Below are 21,079 nucleotides of genomic sequence, written 5' to 3' on the forward strand. Positions count from 1 at the left end.
TGTTCACCTTTTAAATACAATCACCATGTGATGTGGTTTTCTGTACATGAGCTTGACACACACACACACACACTGATGTCACCGTACACATCATGCGACACACTGGAACCATTCTGAGACATTCCAAATGAATTGATGAAAGACTTGGTTGCTTGCTGCATGTTTTTGAATCAGGTCAGGTACTGTCATACTACACCCACATGTCTAGAAGGATATACTGTACTGGTACATACATTTCGAACTACATTCAATGATGCAACAATCCAAAAAGTAAGAAAGGGATAACTTGACACACTTTTTTCATTGACGGTAGTGATGCCATTAAATATGAATAGACTAGGCCAACTGTATCAAAACAAACGATCATGTGCTGCACGGGCCACTACTAGTCTGCGGATAGCATTCATTTAATCTGTCACCCGAAACTACTTGGTTGTACAGCCCCAATACACACACGCACAAACACACACTCTTGATGTTGACAGCATTGATACTTTTGGGGCCTTGACATTCTGCCTAATATAATAATAAAATATTTCAAAACTGAGTTGTACAAAGCAATATTTGTATATTCTCTACACTCAGAGCTCTGTGTCTTTATCCAGAAAACCTGTCATCGCCTGTCAGACAAACACATTCACTGGTATTCATTGTTCTTTTGAAATGGTACATCCAGACACACAAAGCGGCTGGCTCAATGTGTTTTGTTACTGCATCAATCAAGTAATTAGTTGTGTTAAAAAGTTGCTGTGGAGCAAATCCTCATCAAAAAGGTTAACGGCATCTGCTTGCCGTTTCCCCAGCATGGCATCAACGCCTTCAATTTAAACTTGTTTTACGTGACCCGTGCCGTCATAATGGTTACGCTACCCGACTTATGACAACGAAATGGTAAGCCTGTGTCGGCTACGGATACTGTTTGCCATCAAGAAGCTTGGTTAAAAAGGGTTTGGGACATTACAGGGCAATGTTAAGTCAGATGTCAAAAGTTTACATTATTATGAGTGTGTTTGACCTCTGATGTCATGTGCAAGACAGTCTTTGCAGTGTCAATTGTTACCATACACTCACCACATATGATGAGTAGGATAAATTAGTGTAAGATTTTCAGATTTTCATGGGGTTTCCTCATCTCCAGGCATCAATTCAAAGGATTCAGTGTTCATTTGGATGGCTGTTGCTATATGCCACCTTTGGTGACCCTGGCAATTCAATTTGTGTACACTGTATTTGGTTTAGTGCATTTCCCCATTGAGGCTGTATGTACAACCAGTCTGACTGAAGCTACGTACTGTATGTGTGGAACACTGTGAATCTACAGAGTGGGTCAGATCTGATCAAAAAGATAAAAACACTTCACACAAAGTTATCTCTCCCTTTTATGTTTTATTCCATTGGGAATAACAGGTACAAACTTTGCTCTGATTCAAAAACATAGTAAATGTATGTTTGGGCCTTCTCTAGTACAGTTTATGTTATACAGTATAATACAATAGAAAATCAGCAAAAAATAAATGCCCTCTCACTGTCAACTGTGTTTATTTTCAGCAAACTTAACATGTGTAAATATTTGTATGAACATTACAAGATTCAACAACCGAGACATAAACTGAACAAGTTCCACAGACATGTGACTAACAGAAATGGAATAATATGTCCCTGAACAAAGGGGGGGGGGGGGTCAAAATCAAAAGTAACAGTCAGTATCTGGTGTGGCCACCAGCTGCGTTAAGTACTGCAGTGCATCTCCTCCTCATGGACTGCACCAGATTTGCCAGTTCTTACTGAAAGATGTTAACCCACTCTTCCACCAAGGCACCTGAAAGTTCCCGGACATTTCTGGGGGGAATGGCCCTAGCCCTCACCCTCCGATCCAACAAGTCCCAAACGTGCTCAATGGGATTGAGATCCGGGCTCTTCACTGGCCATGGCAGAACACTGACATTCCTGTCTTTGCAGGAAATCTCTCACAGAACGAGCAGTATGGCTGGTGGCATTGTCATGCTGAAGGGTCATGTCAGGAAGGGTACCACATGAGGGAGGAAGATGTCTTCCCTGTAACGCACAGCGTTGAGATTGCCTGCAATGACAACAAGCTCAGTCCGATGACACACCGCCCCAGACCATGATTGACCCTCCACCTCCAAACTGATCCCGCTCCAGAGTACAGGCCTCGGTGTAACTCTCATTCCTTCGACGATAAACGCGAATCCGACCATCACCCCTGGTGAGACAAAACCGCGTCAAAAGCACTGGTCCAGCGACGGTGGGTTTGTGCCCATAGGCGACTTTGTTGCCTTTGATGTCTGGTGAGGACCTGCCTTACAACAGGCTTACAAGCCCTCAGTCTAGCCTCTCAGCCTATTGCTGACAGTCTGAGCACTGATGGAGGGATTGTGTGTTCCTGGTGTAACTCGGGCAGTTGTTGTTGCCATCCTGTACCTGTCTCGCAGGTGTGATGCTTCGGATGTACCGACCGTGTGCAGTTGTTGTTACACGTGGTCTGACACTGCGAGGACGATCAGCTGTCCGTCCTGTCTCCCTATGCGCTGTCTTAGGTGTCTCACAGTACGGACATTGCAATTTATTGCTCTGGCCACATCTGCAGTCCCCATGCCTCCTTGCAGCATGCCTAAGGCACGTTCACGCAGATGAACAGGGACCCTGGGCATCTTTCTTTTGGTGTTTTCCAGAGTCAGTAGAAAGGCCTCTTTTAGTGTCCTAAGTTTTCATTATTGTGACCTTAATTGCCTACCGTTTGTAAGCTGTTAGTGTCTTAACGACCATTCCACAGGTGCATGTTCATTAATTGTTTATGGTTCATTGAACAAGCATGGGAAACAGTGTTTAAACCCTTTACAATGAAGATCTATGAAGTTATTTGGATTTTTACGAATGATCTTTGAAAGACTGAGTTTAATATATGCCATTTAGCAGATGCTTTTATCCAAAGCAATGTACAATGCCTTGCAAAAGTATTCAGACCCCTTGGATTTTTTTTGTGTTACAAAGTGGGATTAAAATGGATTTAATCAAAAACAAAAAATGTTTACACTCTACAAAAAATACTTTGGAATGTCAAAGTGGAAGAACAATCATAACTTTATTTAAGATGAATGAAACATGTGTAAATACAATATAGTCATTACATAAGTATTCAGCTCCCTGAGTCCATACTGTACATGTTAGAAACGCCTTTGGTAGCAATTACAGCTGTCTTCTTGGGTAAGTCTTTATGAGTTTTACACACCTGGATTGTGCAATATTGGCCTATTATTCTTTAAACAATTCTCCATGCTCTGTCAAATGGTTGGGGATCATGGCTAGACAGCCATTTTCAAGTCTTACCATAGTATTTCAAGCAGATTTAGGTCAAAATTGTAACTTGGCCACTTAGGAACATTCACTGTCTTCTTGGCAAGAAACTTCAGTTTAGATATGGCCTTGTGTTGTGGGCTGTTGTCCTGCTGAAGGTGCTTGGTGTAAAGCAAACTGAAGCAGGTTTGCTCTAGGGTGTTAACTGTGCTTAGCCCTGTCCCGTTTCTTTTTACTCCCCAGCATTTGCCGATGTCATGCATACCCATACCATGATCCAGCCACCACCATGCTTGAAAATAAGGAAACAGTTACTCAGTGATGCGTTGGATTTGCTCCAAACATAGCGCTTCTCATTTAATCTTTATTTAACTTGGCAAGTCAGTTAAGAACAAATTCTTTGTTACAACGACGGCCTACCCCAGCCAAACCCTAAAGATGCTGGGCCAATTGTGCACCGCCCTATGGGACTCCCAATCACAGCTGGTTGTGATACAGCCCAGGATCAAACCAGGGTCTGTAGTGACACCTCTAGCACTGAGATGCAGTGCCTTAGGCTGCTGCGCCACTCGGGAGCCCAGTGTTTTCCTTGGCTTTTTCAGTATTGTTTATGGCCTTGTTACAAAGAAGATACATATTTTGGAATTTTTATTTGGTATTTTTGTGTTCTTCTTTTCTCTCTGTTGATCCATCCTCAGTCCTCTCCCATCATAGCCATTGAACTCTGTAGCGGCTTTAAAATCACAAATGGCCTCATGGCAACATCCCTGACAAGTTTCCTTCCTGTCCTGCAGCTCAGTTCAGAAGGATGACTGTATCTTTGAGGTGTTTGGGTGGTTTAATATACAGTATAATCCACAACATAACTTTTACCATGCTTGAAAATATATTCAATATCTGATTTGTTATTGTTAATTATCTACCAATACCTGCCGCTTTTTTATGAGGCTTTCCAAAACCTCCCTGTTCTTTGTAGTTGAATCTGTGCTTAAAATGCAATACTTGACTGAGGGACCTTACAGATGTTGTATGTATGTGAGGAACGGTTAGTCAATTAAAAATCATGTCAACCCCTATTATTTCAAAGTTATTTTAGTCCATGTAACTTTTATATGATTTGTTAAGCCTAATGTTACTCCTGAACAAATTCAGGCTTGCCTAAACAAAGGGGCTGAATACCTACATTGGGGCAAAAAAGTATTTAGTCAGCCACCAATTGTGCAAGTTCTCACACTTAAAAAGATGAGAGAGGCCTGTAATTTTCATCATAGGTACACTACAACTATGACAGACAAAATGAGACAAAAAAAATCCAGAAAATCACATTGTAGGATTTTTAATGAATTTTTTTGCAAATTATGGTGGAAAATAAGTATTTGGTCAATAACAAAAGTTTATCTCAATACTTTGTTATATACCCTTTGTTGGCAATGACAGAGGTCAAACGTTTTCTGTAAGTCTTCACAAGGTTTTCACACACTGTTGCTGGTGTTTTGGCCCATTCCTCCATGCAGATCTCCTCTAGAGCAGTGATGTTTTGGGGCTGTTGCTGGGCAACAGGGACTTTCAACTCCCTCCAAAGATTTTCTATGGGGTTGAGATCTGGAGACTGGCTAGGCCACTCCAGGACCTTGAAATGCTTCTTACGAAGCCACTCCTTCATTGCCAGGGCGGTGTGTTTGGGATCATTGTCATGCTGAAAGACCCAGCCACGTTTCATCTTCAGTGCCCTTGCTGATGGAAGGAGGTTTTCACTCAAAATCTCACGATACATGGCCCCATTCATTCTTTCCTTTACACGGATCAGTCGTCCTGGTCCCTTTGCAGAAAAACAGCCCAAAAGCATGATGTCCCCCCCCCATGCTTCACAGTAGGTGTGGTGTTCTTTGGATGCAACTCAGCATTCTTTGTCCTCCAAACATGATGAGTTGAGTTTTTACCAAAAAGTCATATTTTGGTTTCATCTGACCATATGGCATTCTCCCAATCTTCTTCTGGATCATCCAAATGCTCTCTACTAGCAAACTTCAGACGGGCCTGGACATGTACTGGCTTAAGCAGGGGGACACGTCTGGCACTGCAGGATTTGAGTCCCAGGCGGCGTAGTGTGTTACTGATGGTAGGCTTTGTTACTTTGGTCCCAGCTCTCTGTAGGTCATTCACTAGGTCCCCCTGTGTGGTTCTGGGATTTTTGCTCACCGTTCTTGTGATCATTTTGACCCCACGGGGTGAGATCTTGCGTGGAGCCCCAGATCGAGGGAGATTATTAGTGGTCTTGTATGTCTTCCATTTCCTAATAATTGCTCCCACAGTTGATTTCTTCAAACCAAGCTGCTTACCTATTGCAGATTCAGTCTTCCCAGCCTGGTGCAGGTCTACAACTTTGTTTCTGGTGTCCTTTGACAGCTCTTTGGTCTTGGTCATAGTGGAGTTTGGAGTGTGACTGTTTGAGGTTGTGGACAGGTGTCTTTTATACTGATAACAAGTTCAATCAGCGGCCATTAATACAGGTAACGAGTGGAGGACAGAGTAGCCTCTTAAAGAAGAAGTTACAGATCTGTGAAATCCAGAAATCTTGCTTGTTTGGAGGTGACCAAATACTTATTTTCCACCATAATTTGCAAATTCATTCATTAAAAATCCTACAATGTGATTTTCTGGACTTTTTTTCTCATTTTGTCTGTCATAGTTGAAGTGTACCTATGATGAAAATTACAGGCCTCTCTCATCTTTGTAAGTGGGAGAACTTGCACAATTGGTGGCTGACTAAAGACTTTTTTTGCCCCACTGTATGCACTATTTTTAACAATTTTTAGTTATTGACTAATTTATTGATTTTTTTTGCATTTTTCTTCCGCTTTGACAATACATAGTATTTTGTGTGTATTGTTGACAAAAACAAATTAATCGCACTTTGTAACACAATAAAATGTGAAGAAATCAGTGGGGCCTGAAATATTTTATTTGGTCATACATTTTACGTACGGATGGTACCAGGAATCAAACTCACTATCCTGGTGTTGCAAGCATCATGCTCAACCAGTAGAGCTACAGAGAACTCTTTGGACATGTGCAGTATGTCTGTGCCTCCGTCTGACATATTTATAGACGATGCTATGTCATATTGCATTGAAATTCCAAGTTACACAAATATTGTGTGCGCATGGAAACTGAAAGGCTAATCTGTATGGAAACAATCCTACTGTAGTTCTCAATTGCAGAAGAGATTGACTAATGTACACGTGGGAGCTTTACGAGACTAACCTCTGTGTAAATGGAACTACCCCCCTTGAGGTTTCAATGTTGAAGTCACATAGTATGCCTCCATTGAAAGATAACAACCCAAGTCTTTGTTAACAACACAAAATCTCACGGCGGATCTTTCCGGTGAGCTGAATTCATCTGACAATGTGCACAGGAGTCGATTATGTTACCTCATTCTAGACGTGTAGATAATTGTGCTAGTCACACATATGCTTTAGTGTAGGGTTCCAGGGTTTCCTGACTCACACGTATGGCGATAACGGTGGTCGCGTGATGTTACAGTGTAATGACAGTAGTTACACTCTTATTACAGACTAATGAAAAAGCATGATTTACGGTAAGGTGACGTAAAATGCTACCAAGTCTTTGTAGACTACGAGTCTTTGTCGTTGTGAGTCTTTGTAGTCTTAATGAGCGGAGCTCGGAAGTGTGTATATAGTCCACAGAATTGACTCAAGTTTGGAGTCACACATGTAACTGGGGCAGGAGGAAATTAAATCCTGGCACACCGCTGGACAGGTAAGCACTTCCCAGAGATGTCACATGGAGTCTTACTCAGACTTGGTTGTCCCTCGGGGTGCAAGCGAAGGCCCTGCAGAGATGCAGTGGTAGTGTATTAACAAGCTCGGGATTTAATCCAACGCAACAGCTGCTCAACCGTGAAACTTTTTCTTCCTGACGACGCGGGCTGGTGACTGGAAGGCTAGCGGCCTGCTGGTAAACTTTAGTGGCTCCAGATGTGTCATCAGATGTGGGAGTCTTGAACGGAGCGCTGAGATAAGCAATGAATGAGTAAGCGGAGTTTCGCTGGTTGTCGTAAACACCTAACGAACAACATCATATGAGCTGTACAGTGTAAACTACTCATGTAGTGTTCAAATGCAAGATTGGTTGCGCAGAGTTGAACAATCTGGTCAAGTAACAAGGCAAAAACGTCAAGTAGATGGAGTTTTGAATAGTAGTTGATATCACGAAGGCCTGTAGATAATGCAACAAGGTTATTTGTGTAATCCAACCACGAAATTACAAAATATGTGAAGAAGGTAAACCACTTAATTCATTTGTTTTTCCATGATTCGATCCTAAGTAAAATCATGGTTTACAATTCGATTAAAAGCACACGTTGTGCATTGGATACCATATGTAATGAAATGTAATGAGCAATGTGATCATGTTCCTAGTCGGGGATATATGTAATCGAGCACACTAATTCTTCACTCGTGACTAATCAAGGCCATCCCCAATGGACGTTGAAACAATCAACCCTGGATGAGCCGTGATACGTGATCAGAGCCTCCCTCTGTATCGATCAGCTTATGTAAACGTAAGCCTGCATTCCCAAAATCAAAGCAGTGGCATCTCTAGTCCAGGTGGAGCCAAAATGGCTGCCAGAAATGAAGACCCAGTAGAAATGAAGACCCATTCTCCCACTCCCTCTCTGTGCTCTCCTGCTTTGGAGTGACTGGAAGCTTTTACATGGAGTGATTAATGCTAGCTCTCCAGGGCCCTGGGTGTATCGGTGCATGTGTGCTGTACACAAGGAGCCAGCCTACAGGGGCCTCCACTCACTGTTGATGACTCAGAAGGCAGCCCGGAGGACTACAAAGACCAAGATCCCCCACATAAAGTGCATGGGAGTTGCTGTTCAGTAAAAATGATGAACATTCTGATAAATGAAAGAGTACCCTTATTTTTATAGTGCTTGACATGCCACGTGTTTGTTTTTTTTCAACTATATGGTTAGGTCAAGGGAAGCAAGCAGAATCATATTTTCTCAAAGTGAAATGATTCAAACCAGGTAACACTTTACATCATGAAGGTATGCTTTGCAAAGGGTTTGTAAAGTGGTTTATAGACTATGTATTATACGTTTATAGGTGGTTTATAATAAATAGCTATACTCGTTCATTGAAATTGTGATTGACAAATTGTGAGACTAATATTAGTTCTAACTGCTTATTATTATCTATAGATGAATAATGAACAGTCCATAAGATACTTATAATCCCATTATAAACCCTTTATAAAGTCTGCTTAAATGTAGTGTTACCCAAAATCAATTGGCCGTTTTCAAAAAAAAGTTGAAACTCATGGTTGTAATTGGTCTAGTACAGAGTCAAAGGGAGCTGTTTTTAAACCAACCGAGATACGTATTTACAGAAATACTGCTGAGGGGTGGAGAATGCTGTTGTTTACTTTATATTGCTGATGTCATAACATCCATAATTGAATGATTTATTCACTTTGTGAGTCCCTCATGGCTTCGTCTGATAACATAGACATCGTCGTTACCCCCGACCATAAATGTTTGGGATATATTTTCCTAAGGATCCGTTGTGGGAACCTTTGCTTTACTATTATCCTTGTCTTTGATTTGATAAAAAACTCATGTTACACAAATGTACCAGTAAGCCCTTGAATGGTCAAATATCATTGGTTTTTGGATTCCTCACAGAGGTTTTGATGGAGACTTGCAGATATGCCCCCTGGCAAAAACTACTTCTCTTTAAAAGTAACAGTCCTTGCTGAAGGGCTTTGTATGTCTCTTCATTTGATTTGGACCAGATCCACAGAATTCTTTTGGGAGGGCTTTCACTTTTTTTTGGTGGATTACGCAGGAAACAACAAAGTTCTCTTTTAGGATTTTGTTTTACTTCTCAAACAGTGAGTCCTTTTCTCCCTCAAGCCAAATCTGGGTTTTTATACAGTCATGGGTTTCTGTTCTTTCGTCAGCTGGCACGTTAAAACACTGCTCGGCAGTGATGGAAAATTCCCTCTCCATTTTTATAAATAACAAATGGTTTATTCATTTTCATCCGTAATCCTTTTTACCCATACTTGAGAAACAACTCTGCTGCACCTGCAGGTGGAAAGATAATGATTAAAGATTGATCTCTAGTGTAAATGATTATACAGCAATTACATTTATCTAGCAATGATGTGAGGCAAAGTATTATATCTTTCTTATTTATTGTTGCTTTATAAAGGGATCTTCAATCCTTAATTCCAGATAACGTAGCAGGTTTTTTATTGTATACTTGGAAGCTGGTTGTACTGCAGTTAGTTGAAGTGTATTGATGTTAATGGTTTTATCAATACGTTCAAACCATTTGACATCGATTAACTGATCACATAGCCAGTCTACTGTACTTTTCACTGCAAGTCAAGAAATACTGAAGATGCACAGAGTACTCTTTGGGTTGGTTTCCTGGACACAGATTTTTAGTCTAGAACTAAGCTTAATCTATGTCCTACGTAGAATTAGACCTACTCTTTCAATGTTCCAAAAGCTACAGAACATCTACATTTAACAACATTACTGAGCTGTAAAGAAATTATCAAATGTGCAATATTCTGAACAAAGTGGCTAAAGTGCTGTTCATTAACAATTATCCCACTTTAGGTCACCAAAGGATTCTCCATTCTCCACATTATCCACTTAAAAACGGTCAAATTTCCTCCCCGCAGCCTATTACGCTTAGTCTACTAAACAACGAGCATTTGTTGTTTACTGCTATTGTTTAGGAGATTAAAAATAGTATGGCCAAATACCTTTGTTGTACGGCACATCTGAGGGGATATTGGCAGCCTTGTGAGATAAAATAAAATATTCCAGCGTTTGCCTTATCATTACTAATCTCACTGTTTGCCTTGGTGAGTTTCCAGTGAGTTAATTGGGGTTTTGTGCCCTCCCTTGAGTGCCGGCTCAAAAATTGCGCGTTTGAGGCTATAAATAGCTGATAGCATTTCCTGCTGTACCGGGGAGAGATTTTGTATTTTGAAAATAACCTGTCTTGATGCCATTTGTTGTTGCATTGCCAGCTATCTTTATTCTGTATAGACACACCAAGAGGTGTCATGACAGAGAACAGAGAGAACCTTGTGGCACGAGATGACCTTTGTCTTAATTTAAGTTCAAAAGAGGAGTATAAAGATCTGTAATTCAATGTAAGAGCTCCAATTCAATTCAATGAGAGTTCTGGTTTTCTCTCAGTATATATGCCAACAAAATGACATTTTCATACTTTCATCATTGAGTATTACGTCATTTTCCAAATTTTGTATTGAAACAATTGGGAATATTAACATCTGAAAGGTTTAATTGTATACCAGGCTCGCCGGTGTAGCTTTGGAACCCAGATTGGGAAGTCAGAGTTGATCAATCAGTTGAGGCTTATGCTTTTCCACTGTTGCTTTCCCAGGCATAAAGTTAAAAACACTTTTCCCAAGGGTGCCGGGGACCACGATAAGCTGCAGATGAGAATGTTTGTGGTAAATGAAAGCATTGTCATAGCAACCGCGACTGAAATGTTCTGATGTATAGTGTGTCTGAGCAAAGTGTGTGTGTGCGTGTGTGTGTGAGTGTGTGTGTACGCTCATCTGTATATGTGTATTTTTTAAGTGTTTGAGAGTGTTTTTCCAGCTCTCACTCTCTGTTTGGAAAATATGTGTCAGGGAAGTACACAGTGCAGTTTTCCCCTAAACAAACCACTGGCAGACTACAACGCTTAAAATACGAGAGATTTATTTCTGAGACTCCATCTGGCATTTACAGCACCTGTGGGTTGGAGTCTGAAATCCAACTGCAAGTCAGCAATAAGCGGGGAAACTCGTCATATCACTTTTCTGGTCCTTTTTGATGTGCTACATGCTGTGTGCCCTTAAGTGGGCTCTGTCCTCTGACTGCGGAGCGTGGTTTAACTCTCAGTGTGGGGTTGCATTATTCATCACACTTTCCCAGTTGCAACGCCACGTGTTAAAATGTGGCACTTTGCTATCCTTCCAAATGTGGCGCAACAACATTTCACACCGTTATGGACGCAAAGGAAGTGTGTGTTTGTTCTTGTTTGGGTGTGTACCTGCGTTTCTTTGTGTTTGTTTTTGACATGTATCCCCCACAACTTTTGTGAATTGAAAGGTTAGAGGAACGGTGTAATAACAGTGGAATAATAACCGTATTCCCTAGGCCTAGGGACACAGTATATCAGTGTAGTGTGTTTTGCACTCTGGATGATAGAGCTCTCCTATTCTAACTATCCCAAAGCTCCTGAACATGGCACTGCCAACACCTATTGACCTCCTACTTACACATCGCTCTCTGTACATTTTTTCACTCCTAATTGGGATATCATGAATACTGTTATCACCCACATTGACATTTGTATTGGTTTTCAAGACGTCTTCGTTCACCCCTTTATCGACTTTCCTCACCGACCATCAATCAAGTAATGCTGCTCCGATTGGTTCCTTGGAAGTAGGATAGCCACTGGAGACCTGTGGTTCTGACCAACAGGATCACTTCCAGGAAGTTCTAGGGTGTTACAGTAAAAGCATTTGGTTGTTACAAAGGGGCACTATTGAGGGAAGCGTTAGGTGAGACCATATCCTTCACACATAGAAAATTCCTGAAAGTTCCAGTGTGAACGGTCATCGCGTAATCAGTCACACTGGCTAGTCACGCTCACCCGCTCCCAGTCCATTTAGCATTTAACCCAAACTAGCTAATCAAATGGAATAAGACAAGAAAGAGAGAAAATCAACTGTTTGTGTTTTTCTTAGCTGTTCGCATTCTCAGCACCCCATTTGTCACCCCCCCACATCCACCTTCTCCCTCTCATTAATGAAGTCCAAATGTTTCAGTCAGATCCAGAAGCCTGGGCAGCGTTCCCTGGCTATCTGGATTCCTGGCCCAAGATAATTATGTGATGGGATTTTTCACTATTCGTGCCAAATGGAGTGTACAAAGCACTTTTCATTTGCATTTGACTTTATTTATGTGTGTCATGTCTTATGAGTTTCTTGCTTGAACCCAAACGATTTATTTAATGTGTGTAGGTGGGTCAACCATACGTCTCTTGAAGAGACATCCATGCTTTATTTACTGTAAGTTATACTTAATGTACAGTGTGACCAACTGGCATCCCTAACCCAAATGGTTGTTAATTGCATTGGCCTTCTGTGTTAGGCAATTGTGGCAAGGAAAGAGGACTAAGTTGTTTCTAAGGTGTTATGGTAAGATTAGGCAAAGGAGCTTCAGCAGTGCCGTGCAGTCAGGAAAGGCACTTGTGGCCAATGGCGTTGCAAAGAAAGCTGTGTCCAGACACCAGAGTAATATGATCCAATAGGCAGACAGAGTTGTGGTAATGAAGAGGACTGGAAAAGGAATAACGATCATGCCACTCTTGTGAAGTCTTGCGACTTCAGTAAGGTCATGGCCTAATTAGTTATAAAACATTCATGTAAAATACCTGACCACGGCCATCTATCCCACTTCTGACACCAGTGTAGCATATTGGGGGTTTGCTGCCTAACCATGACTGGGATAAAACCAGGGACCTACTGCACGCTAACTCAATACTTTACTGACACACACACACACACACACACACACACACACACACACACACACACACACACACACACACACACACACACACACACACACACACACACACACACACACACACACACACACACACACACAGAGCATTTGCATGAGCTGCAATCCATTGGAAACAAATGGCTTTATCATTCTCATATGGATGAAGGTCATTGACAGGATGAATTCCTTCGGAGAGGAGGGATGGAAGTCTGGGTAGAGATGACAGCTGATATCATTTTTGTTTCAGATGCATCTGTGTGATTTATTATGTCGGAAGTCAGGCTATAAATCAACCACTCTGGCATTTCTCCTCTGCTAGGGAGTCACAGACATGTAACTGTTCCTGCTTTTGGATGTAGAGGCTTGAAAATCAGACATGCTAGCTGGACTTTACCATTTCGGCTGTGGTTTCACACGATGCAGGGTTGTCCTGCTAGTGCATCTTTTATCCTCACATTTTGATGTTTTGTTTCTATTTTTTAGGGAGGTGTTTTAACCCCAACTGAGCAAATCGGTGTAAACGTTGTACTTGGTTGTCAACACTTTATAAATATGGCCCTTTATAGTAGTATATCCTTCCTAAGCTTACAAGTTAGACATGCTGGTGCACAAATAATGATTAGTTATTCATGGTTGAACCTCTCACTCTGTGGCAGTAATGATGCCCGGGTCCTTTAAGAAGTTGTCTGTGGACAACAAAATCACGGTAGAATTGCACATGTATAACTGTGTATAGCTGTCATTATTTGTGATGATTTCAATATCTTCGGTATATATTTGCTATGGACTTCTATTATACCAGCGATGATCTCCCGACATCCCATAAACACAGTGTATTTGGAGACGTTTCGCACTGCCTAGCAACCTGTCACAACTGTAGCCAGGCTTGCTTTCCACTTGTAAGCCAGTAGAATAGGGTCTAAACATCGGTTCTTCAATCTCACAGCAATGTCCCAAGAAAAAAAGCTTTAGTGGGACTGAAGTGATTTGAGTTGCGGATGTATCAGCTCCTTCAGTCAGCTTGTAGTGAATTCACCCATAAATACTGTATTTCGTGGATCTGCTCTTGCCAGTCCTGCCATCCATGTGCACGGAGCTTGTTTTAGAGGGGACAAGGGCATCTTTGCATTAATGATGTCTTCTGACCGCCGCCAACCCTGCCAGCGCCATGCCTTTAATTTGCTGTGATGTTCTGTCGTGGTGTAATATGACTCACAGTGCATTGCACATGTGCTTTCTGAGTGGAGCCCCCCTTTGTCGCTTTGAATCAACTTGAGGCGCACAACCGTCACATACGCCACGCTTGCTTGCAATGGGCTGCCTTGGACAGCACAGCTGACCAGCACAGGACAGCCAATGAGAAAAAGAAACAACAGTGTCTGTGTGGGCACTCAACCATGCCAGCAAACGGTACATTGCTGATAAATCTACATAGATGAATCGTAGCAAAACGACGTATGATTTTTTTTCAGCTGACAATTGGTGGCTGTGGGCTTAAAATGAGCTTGAGAATGGTGAACCGAATGTTGATTATTTGTATGTGCGTGTGTGGCCTGCATATTTATAGTCTGCTTTGTGTGACTGTGAATGTCAGGACTGATCTGAGAGCAGTGCCTGCAGGGGAATGAGGCAAGAATCCCCCAGCCTTTGGATTAGTGTCAGTGTGCAGGAAGCGAAGGCTGCACCCCCCCCCCGAGCTACGTTTGTCTGTTGGGTCTCTAAAGCTGTCTGTTTGAATTCTCTCCATACTACAGTACACAGCGTTCCATTATAGTTTCTTGATTGTCTTGAAGCCCTTCATGACAGCCAGTATCCTCTCCATTAGTTCAGGTTTTCAATTCTCTCCATATTGGTCTGTAGCCACTTGAAATGCACCCCATTTGAACATCAATAGAAATCTATTTCAAAGAATCTGAGTGCGGCTGTTGAGAATTATTATTCTTACATTTTTTTTAGGGCGAAGATCAGCTTTAATATTGCAGATCAATTGTAGCTTCCATCAATGTACATGTCTGCATAATTTCCAATCCCCCATATATGTTTGGGAAAATATACTGTATATATATATATTTTTAAATATAACCTTTATTTAACTAGGCAAGTCTCTTAAGAACAAATTCTTACTTACAATGATGGCTTACCCCGGACGACGCTGGGCCAATTGTGCACCGCCCTGTGGGACTCCCAATCATGGCCGGATGTGATACATATATTTTGACTGGTACTGTATATATATATATATATATATATATATATATATATATATATATATATATATATATATATATATATATATATATATATATATATATATATATATATATCTAGTACCAGTCAAAAGTTTGGACATCCTACTCATTCAAGGGTTTTTCTTTATTTTGTATTTATATTTTGTTCTTTATCTTATATTTATATTTGAGATTCTTCAAAGTAGCCACCCTTTGCCTTGATGACAGCTTTGCACACTCTTGGCATTCTCTCAACCAGCTTCACCTGGGATGATTTTCCAACAGTCTTGAAGGAGTTCCCACATATGCTGAGCACTTGTTCACTGCTTTTCCTTCACTCTGCGGTCCAACTCATCCCAAACCATCTCAAATGGGTTGAGGTCAGGTGATTGTGGAAGCCAGGTCATCTGATGCAGCACTCCATCACTCTCCCTCTTGGTCAAATAGCCCTTACACAGCCTGGAGGTGTGTTGAGTCATTGTCCTGTTGAAAAGCAAATGATAGTCCAACGAAGCGCAAACCAGATGGGATGCCGTGTGGCTGAAGAATGCTTTGGTAGCCATGCTGGTTAAGTGTGGCTTGAATTCTAAATAGATCACTGACAGTGTCACCAGCAAAGCACCCCCACACCATCACGCCTCCTCCTCCATGCTTGGCGGTGGGAGCCACACATGCAGAGGTCATCCATTCACCTACTCTGCGTTTCTTGGCTCTTTGCAGAAAATCGATCATGAAGTCCTGATATACGCAGTCTCATCTCAACAGCTGATGTTGAGATGTGTCTGTTACTTGAACTCTGTAAAGCATTTATTTGGGCTGCAATTTCTGAGGCTGGTAACTAATGAACTTATCCTCTGCAGCAGAGGTAACTCTGGGTCTTTGTGGCGGTCCTCATGAGAGCCAGTTTCATCAAAGCGCTTGATGTTTTTTTCGACTGCAATTGAAGAAAAATACATAAATAAATCAAGTTTAATCAATTTGTATATTTGAGTTTAACCCCAATATTTGTTGTATTATTTGTTCTGTCTTTTCTGGTGGATTAAATGAAAATTGCAACCAACTTTCTATGGCTTATTTTAAAAATAGCGATATTTGGGAGATGATTTCCTTTTCAAATAACTGAAAGTGAGAGGTTGTAATCTGAATAAAGGGAAAAAGGCCTTTCTTGAACATAGGGTGAGACATTCTTACTAACTTGCTAGAGAACCAGATATTTGCCTTTCCATTGTAGCACGATCTTATCAATTTTTGCTAACTTTCTATTAAAATGGATTGGAGTGAGATCATTTATTTATTTTGGGATATGTATACCGAGTATATCCACATCACCATCAGATCATTTTATTGGTAAACTACATGGTAATGTAAACATTGTATTTTGTCATCATCCTATACGTAATATAGTAGTACACATCATAATTAATAATGGCGGCGGAGAGGATAGCTGCTGTTTTATGGGCTCTCAACCAACTGTGCTATTTTGTTTGTTTTGTAACTTATTTTGTACATAATGCTGCTGCTACCATCTCTTATGACCGAAAATAGCTTCTGGACATCAGAACTGCGATTACTCACCTTGAACTGGACGAATAATTTTTCTTTAATGAGTCGGACGAGAGTGATTTACTCCATACACCCGAACAGGCCCTCATCCCCGTCATTCGCAGGAGAAAGAGATGGAGGTTTTACGGAAGGAGATTGGGGTGCCTTGTGAGAATCAAGCAACGAGTGGCTAATCTGCCTTTGCCATCGGTACTATTGGCCAACGTACAATCGCTGGATAATAAAATGGACAAACTAAAAGCATGTATATCCTACCAACAGGACATTAAAAACTGTAATACCTTATGTTTCACCGAGTCGTGGCTAAACGATATGAATAACATACAGCTGGAGGGTTATACACTGTACCGGCAAGATAGAACAGCAGCCTCTGGTAAGACACGGGGTGGCGGTCTATGTATATTTGTAAACAAAAGCTGGTGCACGATATGGTGGTGCACAAAGTCTCTAGGTTTTGCTCGCCTGAGGTAGAGTATCTCATGATAAGCTGTAGACCACACTATCTACCTCGAGAGTTCTTTGTAGCTGTCTATTTACCACACAAACCGATGCTGGCACTAAGACTGCACTCAATGAGCTATATACCGCCATAAGCAAACAGGGAAACACTCATCCAGAGGCGGCGCTCCTAGTGGCCTGGGACTTTAATATAGGGAAACTTTAATCCTTTTTACCTCATTTCTAACAGCACGTTAATGTGCAACCAGAGGGAAAAACTCTAGACCACCTTTACTCCACACACAGAGACACGTACAAAGCTCTCCCTTGCCCTCCATTTGGCAAATCTGACCATAATTATATCCTCCTGATTCCTGCTTACATGCAAAATTAAAGCAGGAAGCACCAGTGACTTGGTCAAAAGTGGTCAGATGAAGTAGATGCTAAGCTACAGGACTGTTTTGCTAGCACAGACTGGAATATGTTCCGGGATTCTTCCAATAGCATTGAGGAGTACACCACATCAGTCACTGCCTTCATCAATAAGTGCATCGATGATGTCGTCCCCACAGTGACTGTACGTACATACCCCAACCAGAAGCCATGGATTACAGGCAACATCCGTGCTGAGCTAAACGGTAGAGCTGCCTCTTTCAAGGAGTGGGACTCTAACCCGTAAGCTTATAAGAAATCCCGCTATTCCCTCCGACAAACCATCAAACAGGCAAAGCGTCAATACAGGCCTTAGATCGAATCGTACTACACTTGTTCCGATGCTCGTTGGATGTGGCAGGGCTTGCAAACTATTACAGACTACAAAGGTAAGCACAGCCGAGAGCTGCTCAGTGACACAAGCCTACTATACCAGATGAGCTAAATTACTTCTATGCTCGCTTCGAGGCAAGTAACACTGAAACATGCATGAGAGCATCAGCTGTTCCGGACGACTGTGTTGACGCTCTCCGCATCCGATGTGAGTAAAGCAGGTCAACATTTACAAGGCCATCCTGTACTCCCTGTTCACTCATGACTGCACGGCCAGGCACGACTCCAACACCATCATTAAGTTTGCAGATGACACATCAGTGGTAGGCCTGATCACTGACAGCGATGAGACAGCCTATAGGGAGGACCGTGTGATGCAAGGACAACAACCTCTCTCTCAACGTGATCAAGACAAAGGAGATGATTGTGGACTACAGGAAAAGGAAGACTGAGCACTCCCCTATTCTCATCTACGGGGCTGTAGTGGCGCAGGTTGAGATCCTCAAGTTCCTTGGCGTCCACATCATCAACAAACTAACATGGCCCAAGCACAACAAGACAGTCTTGACGAGGGCACGAAATATTTGGCATGGGTCCTCAGATCCTGAAATGATTCTACAGCTGCACCATCGAGAGCATCCTGACGGGTTGCATCTCTGCCTGGTATGGCAATTGCTCGGCCTCCAACCGCAAGGCACTACAGAGGGTAGTGTGTACGGCTCCCCCCAGTACATCACTGGGGCCAAGCTTCCTGCCATCCAGGACCTCTATACCAGGCAGTGTCAGAGGAAGGCCCTAACAATTAAGACTAGCCACCCTAGTCATACTTGTCACTTTTATTTCTTTTTTTAGGTATTTTTCTTAAAACTGCATTGTCGGTTAAGGGCTTGTAAGTAAGCATTTCATTATAAGGTCTACACCTGTCTACACGGCGCATGTGACAAATACAATTTGATTTGATAATTTGGTTAGAAAAATTATCTAGATCGTCTATGAGGCTGTGGAGGGATCCAAATTGTGGATCTAAAAGAAAACATGATTCATCAGCATACAATGACACTACTGTATTTCTAATCCCTTGATATTATTGTTGTATCTTAAAAGCTAACATTATGAAGGCCATAATAAATAGATCTGCCGATTGTGGACAACCTTGTTTTACTCCTCTTGATAGTTTAAAACTTTCTGAGAAGTAGCCATTATTTACTATTTTACACCTAGGGTTACTATACATTACATTTACATTTACATTTAAGTCATTTAGCAGACTCTCTTATCCAGAGCGACTTACAAATTGGTGAATTCACCTTCTGACATATATATATTTCCACCTCAATTTCTCCCATAATTAATTTTACCGACACAAAAAGATCCCAACATGTGGCACGAACAAATTATCAGTTGGCATTAATCAAATTGTACCATAACTTCCTGTTTCCATTACAGCTGTCGTGATTTTGTTTTATATGGTAGGACTTCACTCACATAAAAACTGTGGATTGAAACGTGGTTAGTGAAATAGATTCAGAAAGCAACCAAAGTTTGGAGTCAAACAAAAATCCTTTGAAGTTTAAACCAGTGGTCAAAAGCTGTCTGTTGGCTGTGACTGCAGCTTGAGCCGTGGGGGCAAATGCAAACGAGAGTCAACCACTCGCTGTCTCTGAGTAGTCTCCTTTCTTTAGATTTCACAGTAGTTCTATACATTATTTATTTAAAAAATTATGACAACTGTGATGGAAACAGAACATTTCGTTACAGATTTATAAATGCCAACAGATAATTTTGTTCATTCGACAAGGGGGGATCTTTATGTGTCAATAAAATGAATAATGCAATAAATGGCGGTGGAAACGATAACCATTATATTGAGGTAAACTTGGTGTGTGATTTTCCCACTACGACTCAGGAAAGCATGCAGTTTATTAGGCTACAGATGAAATAAGTTATGATGAAATTTACAGGCTGGTGAAAGTGCACAGTGATCTTGATGTTTCTTTCCAATATATATTGAGGGTCTTATTCTGGTGACATGATGATCGATGCTTGACTGCCGTTTGACAAATACAAATATTCTCGCTTTTATCCATAATAATCTCATCATGTACACTGGCCTATCCGCAGTCTACCCACACTGTATCTGCCAGCTGTTGGCTAGAGCACACGTGACAAGACCAGAGTAGGCACATTTGCTGTTTAACGCAACAGTTTGTGACAAAACTAACGGTAGAGTTAAAAATGCAACATAAATACATTGAAATGCAACATAAATACATTTTCATTTGGTACATTAAAACTTAAGAGAAAAGTACATTTTGTGTGCACCACGTCATCACACACAGTTTTTTATCCGCAACAAGTCAGTTTGTTGGAAACACACCACTGGTGGGAAAATGTATTTCCTTGTGTGTGATCACACATGCAACTACGTCAATTACTTTAATTGGCTGATGCGCATTTTGAGACGGATAAAAGGTTTAAACAACTATTTCTAATGTTCGCAAGTATGGCCCCAAAGATTATTGTTGCTTAATTTGATGCATTGGCGGTGTCGAAGGTATAACTATGTTGGAGCTGTTAAATCAGCGAGCAGTTGCTCTTGTGATCATTGTCACGAAACCACACCCGTCCCACTCGCATGAGAAGTTCAGAACGAGAAAGTGTAGGCTATATAGAAATAATGATGCTCAAATTGGGTTGGTTCCCACAGTTCAGAGTTAGCTAGCTGAATGGTTGAGTGTCCTATCTCGATAGATAGCGAACGGCACCACACATGTCAAAGGTGTTAAGCTGACATTCGTTTTGTTTGGCTAACAGGAGCGGGGCTGTTTCTTCAAAGTTGTAACCTCAAGTTACTTGGTTTAAACACAGTCGGCACATGATATTAACACGCGTTGGCTTGGCTAGCTACCTATGGTGGTGGTTATAGCCAGCTAATTAGGTAGCATCACTCTTAGAGCTACTTTCACTAACCTGAAAGTATATAGAATGACTTTATTTCCCACTCCCCTGGTGAATAAAGCTCTCTTTTTCTCCTTACCTGACTTCCAGCTAATGCTACCTCGTCCAACTTACCTGTTGAATAGCAGCTTGTGGTGCGGGTATCCATCGCTCCCCCACCGGTCGA

The 21,079-nt window shown here is 41.5% G+C and overlaps 1 protein-coding gene across 1 annotated transcript in view; it reads left to right on the forward strand.

Moving 5' to 3' along the window:
- Nucleotides 1-21,079, forward strand: part of LOC135505850 (potassium voltage-gated channel subfamily A member 1-like) — a 35,153-nt gene that overhangs the window by 3,596 nt on the left and 10,478 nt on the right. The gene's annotated exons all lie outside the window — the stretch shown is intronic.

Source organism: Oncorhynchus masou, chromosome 2 (genome assembly GCF_036934945.1).
Source record: "Oncorhynchus masou masou isolate Uvic2021 chromosome 2, UVic_Omas_1.1, whole genome shotgun sequence".
Classification (NCBI taxonomy): domain Eukaryota; kingdom Metazoa; phylum Chordata; class Actinopteri; order Salmoniformes; family Salmonidae; genus Oncorhynchus; species Oncorhynchus masou.